Source organism: Pelodiscus sinensis, chromosome 14 (genome assembly GCF_049634645.1).
Source record: "Pelodiscus sinensis isolate JC-2024 chromosome 14, ASM4963464v1, whole genome shotgun sequence".
Lineage (NCBI taxonomy): Eukaryota > Metazoa > Chordata > Testudines > Trionychidae > Pelodiscus > Pelodiscus sinensis.
In genome coordinates, this window is record NC_134724.1 from 7606173 (window position 1) to 7622060 (window position 15888).

Sequence of the window (15888 nt, forward strand, 5' to 3'; positions counted from 1 at the left end):
GTACCCCAGCTCCAATTGGCCCTGTTGCTCAGTTTTCATGTCCTTGGCTCTTATTGTCATCGCTGTGCAAATTGCCCAATCATCATTCTTTTTCAGGCTACACAAAACCCAATTTATAATTTATAAAATGATCGTCACACCGATAATAAGAAGGGGACAAAATCCATAAGCCTCCTCTAAACCTCTTTCTAAGACCCACATGAAAATTGGTCCATGTCAGCTTAATTTTTCTAGCTTTAGCATCCTAAATCAAGTCCACTAAGCTGGGAAACAATTTTTTTTTCATTAGTGGAAACGAAAAATGTCTGAGTTTGGTAAAGAGAGAGAATACAAATTAGTAGTTTGAGTAAGTATTTGATTACCCTATAAACTTTGGAAAAAACTGTCTACAAGTAAGATCAAGAGAGGATAGTTCAGGAAAATGTCCTAAGTTACAGCCCTGAGGTTCATGAGTCCAGGGGGACAGTGGTAACATTTTATTTGCAGACTTTTAGAACAATAATAGTGAAAGTGTGACACACATTATAGTTTTATTTTTCCCACGAAGAGGCATCAAAAATGTCATGATTTCATCCTCAGCTTTATGCTTCTAAAATCACCAGTGTGGAAATAACTGTATTACTCAGAAATGGGGTAAATCCATGAAGCAAAGGCATAATTCACTGATAACCTCAGCATAATGCTGCAACACTAGTAAGCCCTGTTATGAGGGAAAAGAGACTGTAACTAAGGGTACGTCTAGACTACATGCCTCTGTCGCCTAGAGGCATGTAGATTAGGCTACCAGACATAGGAAAATGAAGCAGCGATTTAAATAATCTCTGCTTCATTTAAATTTACATGGCTGCCGCGCTGAGCCGACAAACAGCTGATCAGCTGTTTGTCGGCTCAGCGCGATAGTCTGGACGCTCCCCTGCCAACATCAAAGGTATTTGTCGACCACCCAGGTAAACCTCATCCTAGGAGGCATACCTGGGTGGTCGACAAATACCTTTGATGTCGACACCCGCGCGTCCAGACTATCGCGCTGAGCCGACAAACAGCTGATCAGCTGTTTGTCGGCTCAGCGCGGCAGCCATGTAAATTTAAATGAAGCAGAGATTATTTAAATCGCTGCTTCATTTTCCTATGTCTGGTAGCCTAATCTACATGCCTCTGGCGACAGAGGCATGTAGTCTAGATGTACCCTTACAGACTCCAATGCATTATCAACAATCTACAACCTATCCTGGAAAATGACCCCTCGCTTTCACAAGCTTTGGGGGGACAGACCAACCCTCATCTACAGACAACCCCTTAACCTCAAACAAATTCTTTCCAATAACCATCATACGCACCCAGGATCCCACGCCAGCAATCAACCCCCATGTCAACTCTGTCCACACACCTATCCAAGCGATATCGTCACAGGACCTTACCACGTAAACTACCACATTAGAGGCTCGTACAACTGCTCATCCACTGATGTGATCTATGCCATCAAGCAGTGGTGGCTCGTCAATACAGGCGATCTAGGCGGTTGCCTAGGACACCAAGAAAAATGGCCATTGAGGGCTTTGGAGATGGGGGGCGCCGATTGCGCTTTTCACCTAGGGCGCCAGTTGCTGCCAGCTCATCTAGGGCCGCTCCTGCCATCAAGTGCCAGCAATGCCCCTCTGCCATGTATACTGGACGAACTGGAAAGTCTCTTTGAGAATGATTTAATGGACACAAATCAGATATCTGAAAAGGCAACATACGAAAACCTGTTGGGGAACATTTTAACTTGCCTGGGCACTCATTAATGGATCTCAAAGTCACCGTACTATTTCAAACCAATTTCAAAAGCCAGCTCGACAGAGAAGCTACAGAACTTAATTTCATTTACAAGTTTGATTCCTACAACAGAAGTCTGAACAAAAACGTTGGCTGGATGGCCCACTACATTCCACATCCTAATGACATAAAACAAAGAAACAAAGGGTACTTGAAGTGGGTATTATATATTTTTAGCAGCTTCATTTAGCATGAACACTCTGATTTACAATTTCTTTCCCCCTTTTCTTCTTGTTTTTCCTCCTCTTCCCCTCCTTCTCTCATCCCCTCTCTGTGCTATTTATTTGAAAATTGGACCCCTTAAACTCCATTCATCTGAAGAAGTGCGTTGTGCCCATGAAAGCTCATGATATCATCAACATTTTTTGTTAGTCTCTAAGAAAGTGCTGCAGGACTATTTGTTGTTGAAGTTTCTCCAGTTACAGACTAACATGGCTCCCCCTCTGAAACGAACAGCAAGGAAACGTCTAAAGTCTAGCTAGAAGGATGAAATGGAGCACATAGAAATCTAGATGGTAAAGAGATTTCTTTAGATTGTGAAATAGCCTCTCAAAGGAAGTAGTGCCAAATTGAGGTATCACTTAGAGTCGTGTCACCACAAACAAAACAAAAATAGCCCTTCCAAAATGAACACTTTACTGCATGCACTTCTCCTTCCGGGGAGAAGATGAGAGAACAGACATCGCATGCAAGATGTTAGCTACGTAGCTTGATGCACTACTACAAGAACCTCAGCTACAACATCAATAAACACAGTATCAGCTTATGTGCAGATAATGCCTTTGCCACATCCTCAGCTAATTCTAGGAAATAATGAGCCAGATCTGGGTAAGAGACATCAGCTGAAATTAAGGGAACATATGGAAGACAAAACATGGTCAGCAGTGCTCCCTGTAAGCTGTGCCCTTGTACAGCTGCTCAAGAAAGATTCCAGTGCCGCTTAGCTGATAGTGGAGAGCCCACCGCTAGGTTTGTTTTGGCTGGTGGTGCACATTCACACATGCCCTGGTCCACATAAAATGTATTCTGCACATGGATGGAAAAGATTAGAGGGAACATTGATAGTCAGGAATCCATAATAAATTAGCAGGATAACTTGAAACGTGTGACACTTTTTGGCTGGGCAGTGCCCTTTGGATGATATCAGGCCTTTTAAGGAAAGCCTACACAGCTATTAAACCCCCAGGGGTAGCCCCAGTCAGCTGGGTCAGGATGCAGGGCTATAAAATAGCTGTGTAGGTTTTCAGACTCGGACTTGAGCCTTAGCTCTGGGACCCTGCAAGGCGGGAGGGTCTCAGGAACCAGGCTGAAACCCACATACCAAGCCCCACAAGCCTTAGCCAGCTGACCTGGGCCAGCTGCAGCTGTGTCATGGGTCTTTGATGTCAGTGTAGACATACCCTTAGGCAGGGTAACTCCACATGCAGCCTGCAGGCTGTTTGCGGCCCAAGGTGCAGTTTGGGTGTACGCGGGGCTCAACATGCGGCCCATTGATGAGATCCTTTGAACCTGGCCTCCACTGGGAACACGGTCCACAACAGCGAGGCATCTCCCAGTCGGGGTGAGCATTGAAAGACGCAAGCGGACGGGCTGGCTGGAACAGACGGGTACAGGGTGTTGGCATTTCTAACCCCCAGGGAAGAGGGTGCCAGGAGCACCGGGGCATTGTATGTATGCCCGTCAGTGTGAAAAAAGCTTTTTGCATATATATTTACATGTACATACGACCACACTTAAGTTGCAGCCCTCAACATGCGTTGTGAGTATCACTGTGGATCCTAGGGCTTCCAAAATTAAGTAGCCCTGTCCTTAGGCCTCATCTACATTACCATGGGCCATTAATCTAACTTATGCAACTTCACCTATGTGAATAACATAACTGAAAGCAACATACTTAGATCTACTTGCCACAGTGTCTTCACTGTGGCGAGTCGATGGCAGACGCTCTCCTGTTGACTCCGCCTGTGCTTCTCGTTCTGGTGGCATGTCAGAGTTGATGGGAGATTGCTCGGTGGTTGATTTGTCAAAAATCAACCTGTGCTGTAACAGAAGAACATCACAACGGCCATACTGTGTCAGACCAAAGGTCCACCTAGCCCAGTGTCCTGTCTTCCAACAACGGCTAGCACCAGGTGTCCCAGAGGGAATGAACAGAACAGGGGACCATCAAGTAATCCAGCCCCTTGCACCCATTCCCAGTTTCTGGCAAACAGAGGCTAGGGATGCCGTTCCTACCCATCCTGGCTAATAGCTACTATTAATGGACCTAACCTCCATGAATTTATCTAGTTCTTTCTTGAACTCTGTTAAAGTCCTGGCCTCCACAACATCCTCTGGCAAGGAGTTCCACAGGTTGATGATGCACTGTGTGAAGAAATACTTCCTTTTGTTTATTTTAAACCTGTTACTCTTAACTCCTGCTGCTGCCGGTGATTCTGGCCGGTAGCATATACACTCCCTGAAAGAGATGCCAGTTTCTCTTCTGTGCTTAAGATATGCAGGCAGAAAACAAAATTAGGGAAATACCAGTTCAGTAGCAGTAGTGATTAGCTGTTTGGAAACAGTAAACGAAGCACATTCTTTTACTGTTTGGAATGGACATAGTCAGTCATCAACAAACACAAAGGCAGTATATAAAAAAAAAAAAAAAAAAAAAACCACACCCCGAAGGCGCTTCCTTTATACAGGCTTATGCCAGATCTGTTCAGGGGAAGAAGATTGCATTGGCAAATGCAAGCAGGAAAAGTCTGCAGTGTTTACAAACAGTAGCTGAAGAGGTAGTTTCTCAATGTGTTGCCTGGACTGTCCCGAGGGGGAGGAGGAAATACATAAATAAAAAGGAGGAAATCCAGTAAAAGTAACTTCCTGGAACAACAGCTTTCGGTATCTTCTTCAATCAGGCATAAATTAATGTTTTGCACTATGAAACTAATCCCTCTTCACTAATACCAGCATGAATATAGATGCCAAGCAAATCCTTAAGAGCCATCTTCCTGTGAAGCACTATTTAGCAGTTGCTTGTGCAGTTGTATGCACTTGAAAATGAAGTCAAACACAGCTGCATCGGGTAGATGCAACATCCTGTGTTATACTTTTGAGCCAAACATTTAGAGAGTTAGCAATTTTGTAAACAGATTTTATTTCTTCTGCACCGCTCTAACAATTCGGGGGCTTCCCACTGCTGGGCCGTACAGGAGTGCAGGTCCCTGTGTAATCCTATCAGGTGTCACATACCAAAGTAAATTCCTGGATTTGGTGTAATTAAGGGCTGTTGCTTGTGGCAGGGGATTATGAAGGACAACAAATGGCTTCTGCAGCCGATTAATTGCACAGCAGAGCAGAGGTATTCGATAATCTCTCAATCCAGTTAGGACAAATTAGCAGCTGTAGCCTCTGATTCTGAATGCTCATTTTGCACGTTCGTCTGCCCGTGATGGTGGGATTGTGCGCCCGTGCGGTGCACACCCAAGCAGGGACTTGAATTGCACGTGCAAATGCAGGTTTTGGATGCACAGAATTGGCTGTGTCTATTATATATCTAAATTTCCAGTCACCAGCAATGTCTGAGCGTCATAATTTCTGGAGTGACTGGAAGCACTGGGAACCTGACAAGACGTTTTCCATACAAGGCTTCCAGCTGTGACAGGTTTTGGTACTTCAGATGCATTGTCTTGAAGAATCTGAACTTGTAGTTATCAGAACCGTCTGACAGTTACCCATCGCTAAAGCCCTGCAAATCCACGGATACGTGCTTTATACCTCCGGGTATCTGCATCCTCAGCTGTGGATATCTGCCACTCAGTTTTGTGGATACAGATACAAAATTATGTATCCATGCAGGGCTCTACCATCACTACTTTAAGTTCCAATAAACTTTATAAAGGATATTATCTCACCCACCTTGTCTTGCTCATATCCTGGGACCAACACAGCTCCAAGGGTATGTCCAGACTGCATCCCTCTCCTGGCAGAAAGATGCAGATTAGGCAGGTCGACATTGCAAATGAGGCAGGGATTTAAATATCCCGTGCCTAATTTGCATAAAAATGGCCTCTGTGTTTTGCCAACTCAGGACTTTGTTGGCAAAAAGTGGCAGTCTAGAGGGGGATCTATCGAGAAAGAAAGCCTTTTTCGACAGATCCTTTATGCCTCCTGCAAGCAATCCCTCCCCCAAAACAAACAAAAAATCCCAACCCTCACTGATGTGCCCACCCCTCACCGAAAAGCAGAAAGACACTCCCCACATTTCCCTCACACAGCAGAGCCTACAGAACCTCATTACTCCTCGTGGAATGAGGTTTAACAGTTCATTCGAACTAAGGTGTTTATCTCGGAATCCTGCTTCTCTGTCGTGTGTAGATGTGGGCAGTTACTTCGGGCTAGTCAGTTTCCAAAAATGGCGACCGGACGGGATTATGCAAATCAAGTGCGGGATATTTAAATCCCATGCTTCATTAGCAATTTCGGTCGCCCTCATTAGCCTCCCTAGTTCGAACTAGAGGGCTAGTGTAAACGTACCCACAGACTTCAGAACAAGTTCTCACATGGAAATAAATCACAACCCTTGTTCTAGGATCTCTTGCTTGTGTGGATTTTCCATATAAAAGATCTACTTCTCCCTAGATCCTCTGAACGGGTTCTAACTAAGAACATTACACTTTCTCTCCCTATCCAAAGTGCCACACAATGGGAACTGGAACAGCCACGTAGGTCAGGACCTAAGTTTTACCTCTCATCTGAAGGATGCTATCCTCCAGCCACCATTGCTGCCCCCTAGCACTATGCTGGGTCATTGACTCAGTACCAGCAGATCAAAGAACATGACCTACCTCATGACTGGACTGGTTTTCTGAAGCACTCTGGGATTTTGTCTGGATGTCTCCCATCCAGGGACTGACTTGGCCTGGCTCAGGTTGACACAAGAGTGAAGGCCTATCACAGTCAACAGAAGGAAGGCTGGATGCGGAACACCAGTGCAGAGAAGGCACACTTCACTCAGCGCACATTCAACCTGTGGAACTCCTTGCCAGAGGATGTGGTGAAGGCTAGGACTTTAACAGGGTTAAGAAAAGAGCCAGATAGATTAATGGAGGTTAGGTCCATGAATAATAGCTATAGCTATTAGCCAGAATGGGTAGGAATGGTGTCCCTAGCCTCTGTTTGTCTGGAAATGAGTGATAGGGGAGAGATCACATGAAGATAACCTGTTGTGTTCCCTTCTTCTGGGGCATCTGGTATTGACCACTGTCGGCAGACAGGATACTAGGCTGGATGGACTGTTGGTCTGACCCAGTACGGCCGTTCTTATGTAAGGGGATTTGTGAGCGGGTCGGAGTCTGGTGCTGAAATGTTCTATTCCTTGGCCTCTCCTGAAGGCCATGTGTAATACATATTTAAACAGAGTAATGCTATCGGGGCGGGAGGCTGTGACGGGGTTTTGGGGCGCGAGCCGCCGCCCCGGAGGGCGGGGCCCAGTGAGCCCTCCCCCTGTCTGTCTTAACCTCGCCGGGTCAGCTATGTAGGCGTGAGCCTCTGCCCCAAGTCTGAGGGCAGGGCCCTGCGGGCCCGCCGACCGTGTGGGGAGTCTGGCCGGTTACGGCCGTATATCCTGTCCCCTCCCCGTAAGAACTTTCTCCGTTCGATTAGACTTGCAGATGGATGAGTGGCTCGAGGAGATGAAGGAGGACCCGGGGCCTCCTTCTCCACCGGGTCCCAGCCCGGCGCCCTAAGGGTGGGCTTGGCCATCCCTACCCGGCTGACGGGGATTCCACCCGAAGCTCGCCAGCCCACGGGTGCCAGAAGCACTCTGCCCCTGGCTGCTTCCTAGCACCCCCTCGACCATTGGGTCCCTCTTCTGGGCCCCCAAGTCTTACCCCTCTGGCAGGTCGCGACGATCCCTGTGCAGAGTCTGGTTCTCCCAGCCACTTTCCGGCTTCCGCCACCGAGGAGGGACGAACCATTTCCCGATTCCTCAGGCGGTTCCCAGAGCTGGAGCCGCCCCTCCATCTTCTGCTCTCGCCCTTTTCAAGGGCACCACCATGTCAGGCCTGGGAACATGGCTCCGCCCCCTCGCCGTAGCCCCGCCCCCGGCGTCCGGCCCAGGGCACGGGTTCTGCCCTCCTCTGGGAGGGCCTGTGTTGCTGCTGGGGTTGGCAGTGGGGCTGGAGTGGTGATCGGGGTCCCGCCAGGGGCAGCCCTGGCTTGAGCCACCCCCCCCCCCGCTTCCTCCTCCGTCTGCCGCCGCCTGCCGCCTCCACCCCAGGTTTGGCCCCGCCATGGGTGCCGCGCGGGATGCCGTGGGGGCGCTCACCTGCCCCTCTCCCTGGCTGTGATCAGCTTCTGCATGGCTTACAGCCGGCAGCTCAGCCCCCGCCACGCTCTCCAGAGTGCAGGCCATGTCCGGCCCATCACAGAGGCATTTACCTGGGCATTTACCTTCTGCCTTCTTTCCTTTACATTTGATTTATAAAAAGTTGGCATCATGATGGTATCCTGAGCTTTCATGGGAACAACCCCTTCTTCAGATGACTGGAAACAGCTGTTATTTCGAAATAACTTTACTAGTGTTTACACAGCCAAACTGCTCTTTCGAAATTAATTTGAAATAGCGGAGGGCTTATTTCGAATTTGGTAAACCTCATTCCACGAGGAATAATGCCACATTCGAAATAGCTATTTCGAAATAAGTGCTATCTAGACACTTATATCAAAATAGGGGGCCTCCAGCCTTCCCAGGGTGCCCTGGTGGCCACTCCAGCCTCAATCAAGAACACTCCTCTCCCTCCCCGGAGCCATTAAAGGGGTTGACTCTGGCCACAGGGCCTGTGCCAGCTCCAAGCCTGCCAGCCCAGAGTCAGAGTCACTGCCCCGACCCAGTGGCCCCAAAACATGAGCCAGCAAGCCACTGGCAGCCAGCCCTCCACCGCTCCCCAGGAGCAGTCTGCCAGCTCCCAGGAGCCTGCCAGGGCCAGGAGAAGGCGGGCACCTTCCTGGTCCAGGGTGGAGATCATGGACTTTATTCAGGTTTGCGGGGGATGCCCCCAACATCCATGATCTCTGCACTAGATGGAGAAACATGGCCGTCTATGGCAGGATAGCTGTCAGCCTGGCCACCAAAGGCCACATGTAAACCCAGGAGTAGGTTTGCATGAAAATCAAGTTGGTCTAGCAAGACTCCCAACTCTGAGCTTCCCCTCTCCCTTCTTCCTCTTGCTTCCCCCTTCCCAGGTTCTTCAGTAATTTCCGTGGAATCCAGGGAAGCCAAGTGACAGATACCATCTCCTCAGCCAATGGGGAAGCTGCATAGCGCATGTAAAAAGCTCAGCGTTGTGCCACTGAGCAGCTGGGGGTCTCGGGAGGGGACTATATTTCTCATTTTCCAGCCAGGGCTGGGCTACGGGCTGAGATGGTTTAGACCAGGGCTACTCAACTTTGGAAGCTCCGGGGGCCACAATGATCCTCACAGCATATGCCGAAGGCTGCAACTTAAGTGTGGTTGTCTATACATGCAAATATATATGTAAACATATGCAAATAGCTTCGTTCACACAATGCCCCGGTGCTCCCAGGACCTAGCTCCCCAGGGGCCACAAACGCCGACACCCTCTACCAGTCTGTTCCACTTGCGTCTTTCAGTGCTCACCCCGCCGGGGAGATGCCTCGCCGTTGTGGAGAGGGTTCCCAGTGCAGGCCATATTCAAAGGATCTCACCCACGAGCTGAGTGTTGAGCCCCGCGTGAACCCAAACTGCACCATGGGCCACAAACCAACACCCATGGGCCATGTGTTGAGTAGCCCTGGTTCAGACAGCTGGGACTGGCCCAGGGCTCCTTCAGTTGTGAGTGAGGGATGTCCAGTCTCTGGCCGGGCCGTGCGGGGAATGGGAGTCCTCGCACAGAAGCATTGGGGCCTGGAGCTAGCCTGGCTGATAAAGAGGCTACTCACCAGCTATGAAGATAATTCCCTCTCAACTTGGTGCGAGTTGGAGGTTTATTTACACAGGATAGTCTCCCTGGTACATTTCTCCTGCAGTGAGTTTCCTTTGTCATTTCAGTGAGTTGGCCCACGTAAATTCCTCAATCTGTCTCTTCTCTGATTCACTCAATACTATTTGGCACAGGCAGCAGCAAGCTGAAGATCACATGCTATTTGTCATTTGTGGTAGTATCCAGGAGGTTCCTCACTGCATGCGCTTTCTTGGGCCTGTCTTACTAAGGATCAGTCATAGGGGCACAAAGAATACCGATTAAATGTTACTGAAATAAAGGGCTTAACGACATTCACTTGATCCAAAAACAAGCCCTTTACCGGATAAAAATATTAATCTCAGTTTGGATATTGATACCACTGTCCTTTCCTCAGAACTTAATTCCCTCTCTGCCCAGGTTAGTGTCATCCTTGACTCTGAACTTTCATTCTTCCCATATCGCAGCCTTGAATTTCTGCTTTCCTCCCACACTTTCGTTGCCTGTAAATCTTACAGCCACATCTTGAAAGTTACTGTGAATAAGTCCTTGTAGCTTGACCCTGCCCCTTGACTCAGACTCTGCTGAGAACTTTATTCATGCCTCAGTCACACTGTACCTAGGCTACTTCAATTTCCCCTCTTTTGAGAGTGTCCAAGAGCTATTTTCAGAAGAAGCAGAGACCTGGAAGGCTTTGGACAGACTAACCTCCTGTTCAGGGAACAGATGATGTTACTCTATGGTCAGCCTACTGCACTGGATTGCCATCTCCCTGAATTTCAAGCATCCACCGATTTTTATTTTTCTACATATCCATTCTAATCCAACAGACACAGACCCAAGATGTTCTGATAGTTTGTAAAAGCATCTGCCATTTTCAAGTACTTAGCTGAAACCTTTGAGATTTGCCCATTACCAAATATTATTCTGTCAAGTAAATGTTTGAGAGAATGTGTGCACGCTAGGGATGTTAAAATTAGATGAATCAACTAATCGAATAGTCAATGGAATTTCCTTCGACTATTTGATTAGTCGATAAGGGCTCTTCTGCTTTGAAAAGTAGCGAGACTCTTGTGCATTTCAAAGATTGAAATGTGGCATGGAGCCTCTCTGAGTCCCCCGCTAGTCCCAGGCTCCATGCGGCGCATCCGCTTTGAAATGTACAAGAGCCCCAGTGGGGACTCTTGTACATTTCAACGGTGGAACACCACCGCTGCGCTCCTGCCACCTCCCATGGAGCTGGAGGTGGAGGGAACCAGCTTTTAAGCTGGCTCCTCCCAGTACCCCCTCTTCTTCCTCCGCCCCCGCTGCCTCTTTCTGATAGAGGCAGCAAGGGGGGGGGGAAGTGACTAGTCAACTAGTGTGTTGATAGTCGACTAGTCAATTAGTCACTTACATCCCTAGTGTGCGCGCATATATTAGTAAAAACCAGTGTCCCCACTAAACTTTTCCATCCATGTGCAGAATACATTTTATGTGCACCCAGAGATGTGAGTGTGTGCACCACCACTAGAAACAAAACAGCTAGCTGTAGGTGCTCTGCGTACCAGCTGGGCGGCACCTGAATTTCTCCTGAGCAGCCACACAAGCGCTCAGCTTACAGGGAACACTGGTAAAAACCCGCTTTTCTTCCCCTCGGGCCTCCGTACTGTCTATTCTGTCTGGAGCACCAAGCAACTCTAGCTACAGATATAGTTGCAAAGTACAGTTCTGCTGAGCACAGTTTAATGTGGCCAAATACAGAACTGTTAGGTAGCACTATTGCTACCGCTGTGTTGCAGGGTTCAGATCTCTGGAATTTCCTAGAGGCTATGCAATCTGGAAGTCTGGCTTTCTATCTCACGCTGCCTACAGCACTGGGCTGAAGAAAGTATCCAGCAGTGACATATTTGCAGCCCTTGCAAGCCTCACTTATTTAGTGGGTGACCTTTGGCAGTGAAGGGTTTTGCAAAGCTCACCTGCTGTGGCTGAAACTCTAATGAACTCACCCAAGGCCATATGATCAAGTCAGTGGCAGAGCTGCAGAAAAAACTCTGATCTGCCTCTGATCTTCATAATCAAGGCACTAGACCTCAGTTCTCCTGTGTCTATAGACACAACAGTTAGTTGCTCGCTCCCTGCCCCCCACCGCAGTAAAGAAAAAGTCCCTGGCAAGAGGACATATCTCTGTTAAAATCAGATCCATTACTCAATTTGATCTTATGCAAAAGGAAGCAGGCTGTTTTTGGACTGTGAATATTTTCCTGTCCCATAAGCAGCTGCATCTGCATCCTTGCAAAAACAGAAGAAATGGGGTCAAGAGAGAGAGGGGGAGACCCCTGCGGAGATTAAATTTTTTTTGTGCAGAAAATACAAAGGACTGTATCCCTTGGTGTGGGACAAGAGAAACAAGTAATGTAGAGACCAGCAGATGATGATCCTGAACTCTGCTTTTAGTGGGATCATAGAATAAAACAGAACTTCAATATAGGAGGTTGTAATAGGGGAAGTGTTAAACAAGTAACCAAAGTGGATTGTTAGGGCTGCTAACCCTAAAACCAGTTCAATCTGAAACCGATGACATTTTCCACACAGCGCCCACAAAGAGTAGGAGGAAAGGTCCTGCAGAAAGTCTTCAGTGAAGAATCAGAACAGGACAGTTCATTCAAACGCATGTTCTGGGAACACAGCGACCAAGTGTGCAGTTACATCAGTTCCTAAGGCAGCATCTGAGAGATAACCACATCTCAACCGATACACGTGGGAATATGATTAATAAGGGTGTTTGTTTCTGTACATGTCCTGTTTAAGATTCGTGCATCACAACTATCAGCACATAAACTATTTCACACTATACCTAGGGCTCCCATTAGGACAGCTTATCCAGCAGCTGTTTCAAGATCTTGTTTAAATATTTACTTACGGGTATATGGCATCCTCCCGCTTTTTGTTCACCCTTTTGGAATGGATTCCTTATTTATACTCCTGCCATCCATGGCTTGTATCTGGAAACCTCTCTTGCTACTTCCAAGCCAGCTGCTGTGACAGAGAGCAAAACATAATGATTCCCTTTCTGGATCCGTTTCTACAGTCCCACCCTAGAGGTCTCTCCTCTATCTACAGCTCTCTTCCATGCTTCTTTTCAACATCTGGGTAGCCCCCTTGGGGCTCTGGAAATATGCACACACCATACATCCAGCCCCTAAAATAATGACATCTTGCAATAAACACAAAAACATATGCTTGACTACAATTTGTTATCTCATGCAGAGCTATTTGCATCTGCTGGACTCCTTGCAGGGCAGGGAGTGACACAGAACACAGGTTTCATGTGCATTTTCCTCACTAGGGAAAGACATGCCCGGCTCATCTAGGTCTATGTCCAAATGCCAAGATTAGGAGATCTGTCACATGGGAATTGCGAACCAGTGCTCCAGCCATTTAAAACCAAATCACAGTAGCATGAATAAATATTTCTCTCTCCTCCCTCAAAACACTGCGAGACCTTGTGATGTCTAGCAATCAGGCCTCAGCTCCAATGGGACTTTCAGCGGAGGCTATCCAGGCCTCCCATGGCAAAGGAATGAAAGCAATTAGCTAGGGCTCTCTTAAGGGATGGGACAGATGCTTTTGGAGAAGTGAAAGAGAAAAATCTCACTCACTCATGTTCATGATCTCTTGGGTCCTACCCACACTACAAATCCAACTGACTCAAATTGCAAGAGTCCTCTGGCGTGGTGCATTTCAAACTTTTTTTCGCATGACTCAGTTGAAGAAAATTGCTGATGCCCACAACCCAACATGATTTGACTGGAGCGTGGGCTCCGGGGTGGGGCTGAGGAGGAGAGCTTTAGGCTGTAGAAGAGGGCTCCAGCTTTGGGAGTGTCAGGGCTGAAGCAGAAGGGGCTTCCCTTGAGTGGCTCCCGGTCCGCGGTGCAGCGGGGGGGCTAAGGCAGCTTCCTGCCTCTCCTGGCACCGCAGAACATGCCTCACCCAGAAGCAGCCAGCAGCAGGTTCCCAGCCAACAGGAGTGCAGAGCTAGTGCTCAGGGAAAGGGCAGTGTGCAGAGCCCTCTGCCGTAGGAGCCAATTGTGAGCGGCACAGTGCAGCCTATGGTGCCAGGACAGGCAGGTATCTGCCTTCGCATTCCCACTGGTCACCTGATCCCCCTGCAGCAATGAGACCAGTGCCTGACATTCTGCGACCCAATCCTGGGTCACGATCCGTCGTTTGAAACCCACTTCCCTAATGGAGATGTAACACATGGATTAGTAAGCGTTACTTGTCCCCCTCTGGGACCAGATCCCCAGAAGAGAGTTTGTTCCAAGCTCCAGCTACAGAGCCTGGCTCTCGAGCTGCAGAGACCCCTGCTTGGGATCAAGATGGTGGCTCACCCAAACAACAGCTTCCCAGTGTCGGATAACAGAGCTACAGCCTTGGACTTTGTAGTGCAACTGGACATGCTGGATGTAGCTGTGTTTGCAACACTGATAGATCCCTGTAAAGCAAGGAAAGTACCAACAACATGGTTGGAGCTGCTGATAATTTCTCTCCCCTTTCTATGGTTCTAGGGACCCCGAATGCACAGAGTCTAATCCAAAGACTACTGCAGCCAAAGCCTTTGGATGAGCAGGATGGTACATGGAAATGCTGTTGCACTAAAAGTATTAAAAACACAGCTGCAGGTGATCAGAGTATAGCACACAACAGGAGGCTTTGTATTATCCGGAAGCAGAAGGTTCTTAGTGTAACTGGCAAGCGTTTCATTTGCTTGTTCATTAGCCCTTTAACTAAACACCCCTCTTGGTCCTTTTTAAGTTCTGCCCTGCAGGATTATGGGTATACCGTAAACTGAGACAGTCTATTAGATAGAATGCATAACCATTTCAAACTGCTTGATACCCCCACTCCCCCATCATGAACAAGCATGCTTTGATGTAATCTCCACTAGCACTGGATGGACTGACGTTCTGGAATGGAAAGGCAAAAGGTGCCACGTGACTGATTAACGAAAAAAGGAGCACAACTAAAAGAGTTTTAGTAAAGGGATTATTAATGACAATAATTGGACAAATGCATTTTATCCTCTATACTTAAACTAGCAGACTACAACTCCAGTTTAAGGTCATAGTAAAACCACATGAAGTCTGCAAGTTGGTTCATTTCTCGTCCATTCTGACCCCTTATGTCAGCCATTACGCATCTTTTCTGTTTAGTCTACAAAATGCAGGGTCAATCTCTGTGGGGAAACCATGTGACAGCTACACTTGTGACAGGGCCAAGTGACACTTTGCCCCATCCTCTGCATTGGCGAAACCATGCTAGCAGTCCAGAGAGCAGTTCCCAGTCGAAGTCTAGCATGGTTTTCCAGGCTTAGGAGGACAGGATCTCTCTTTGAATCTAAGAGTGTGAAAAGTACCTACCAAAACTAGTGTGAGACCCCAACAAGTTGTTTAAAATGGACTTTCCCCCACAATTTGTTTTTAAAAATATTCTGGTTTTTAATGAAACAGGAAAATGAAAAGTGTAGTCTTCCCTCCCCCCAAAATGCCATCTTTTCCCTGATCATTCTTTCCCACTACTGATGTCTGCTATTTCCAATAGCACTGTGGGAAGGAAAAGAACTGGAAGGGAAAACTGAAACACCTCCCCTCCCCACAAAGTGTTCAAAGTCTATATACAATTAATTGGTTTTCAAAACCGACAGAAAGAAAACTTCACAGTAGTTGTCCATGAAATGTTTTTCTTTGGATCAGGTCAAGGAATGGAGACAGGAGTTTAGCAGACAGTCTAAACCTGTCCTGAGGGAAGGAGGCTGTTGTGGTGCCAGACGACTGCTACCGAAGTCAATATCTACAAGAACTGACCGAACAAAGTGGACAGTCCCATATGTGGCAGACCAGTTCTTCAGTCAAACAGAAAGAGGTCCAAGCCACAACATTGGCTACTGAGATTAAAAAAAACCCTCTATGAATAATTAGGAACGATTAATAATGAACAACACCAAACCATCTCTTTTCACAAGCCAGGATGGATCGTAATTCCCAATTGGCTATTTTATAGTTACCAGTAGTAGAATCATGGAGCTTCATAATACCAAGGCTAGTTTAATGGGTAATATACAGGACTA

General features: G+C 47.6%; 1 long non-coding RNA gene across 1 annotated transcript in view; it reads right to left on the minus strand.

Annotated features, from left to right (window-relative positions):
• The window catches only part of LOC112546827 (uncharacterized), a 115641-nt gene that overhangs the window by 90758 nt on the left and 8995 nt on the right, over window positions 1-15888 (minus strand). Inside the window, exon 2 of the long non-coding RNA XR_012895705.1 lies at window positions 12682-12797. This is a non-coding gene — a long non-coding RNA (uncharacterized LOC112546827). The remainder of the gene's footprint in view (window positions 1-12681; window positions 12798-15888) is intronic.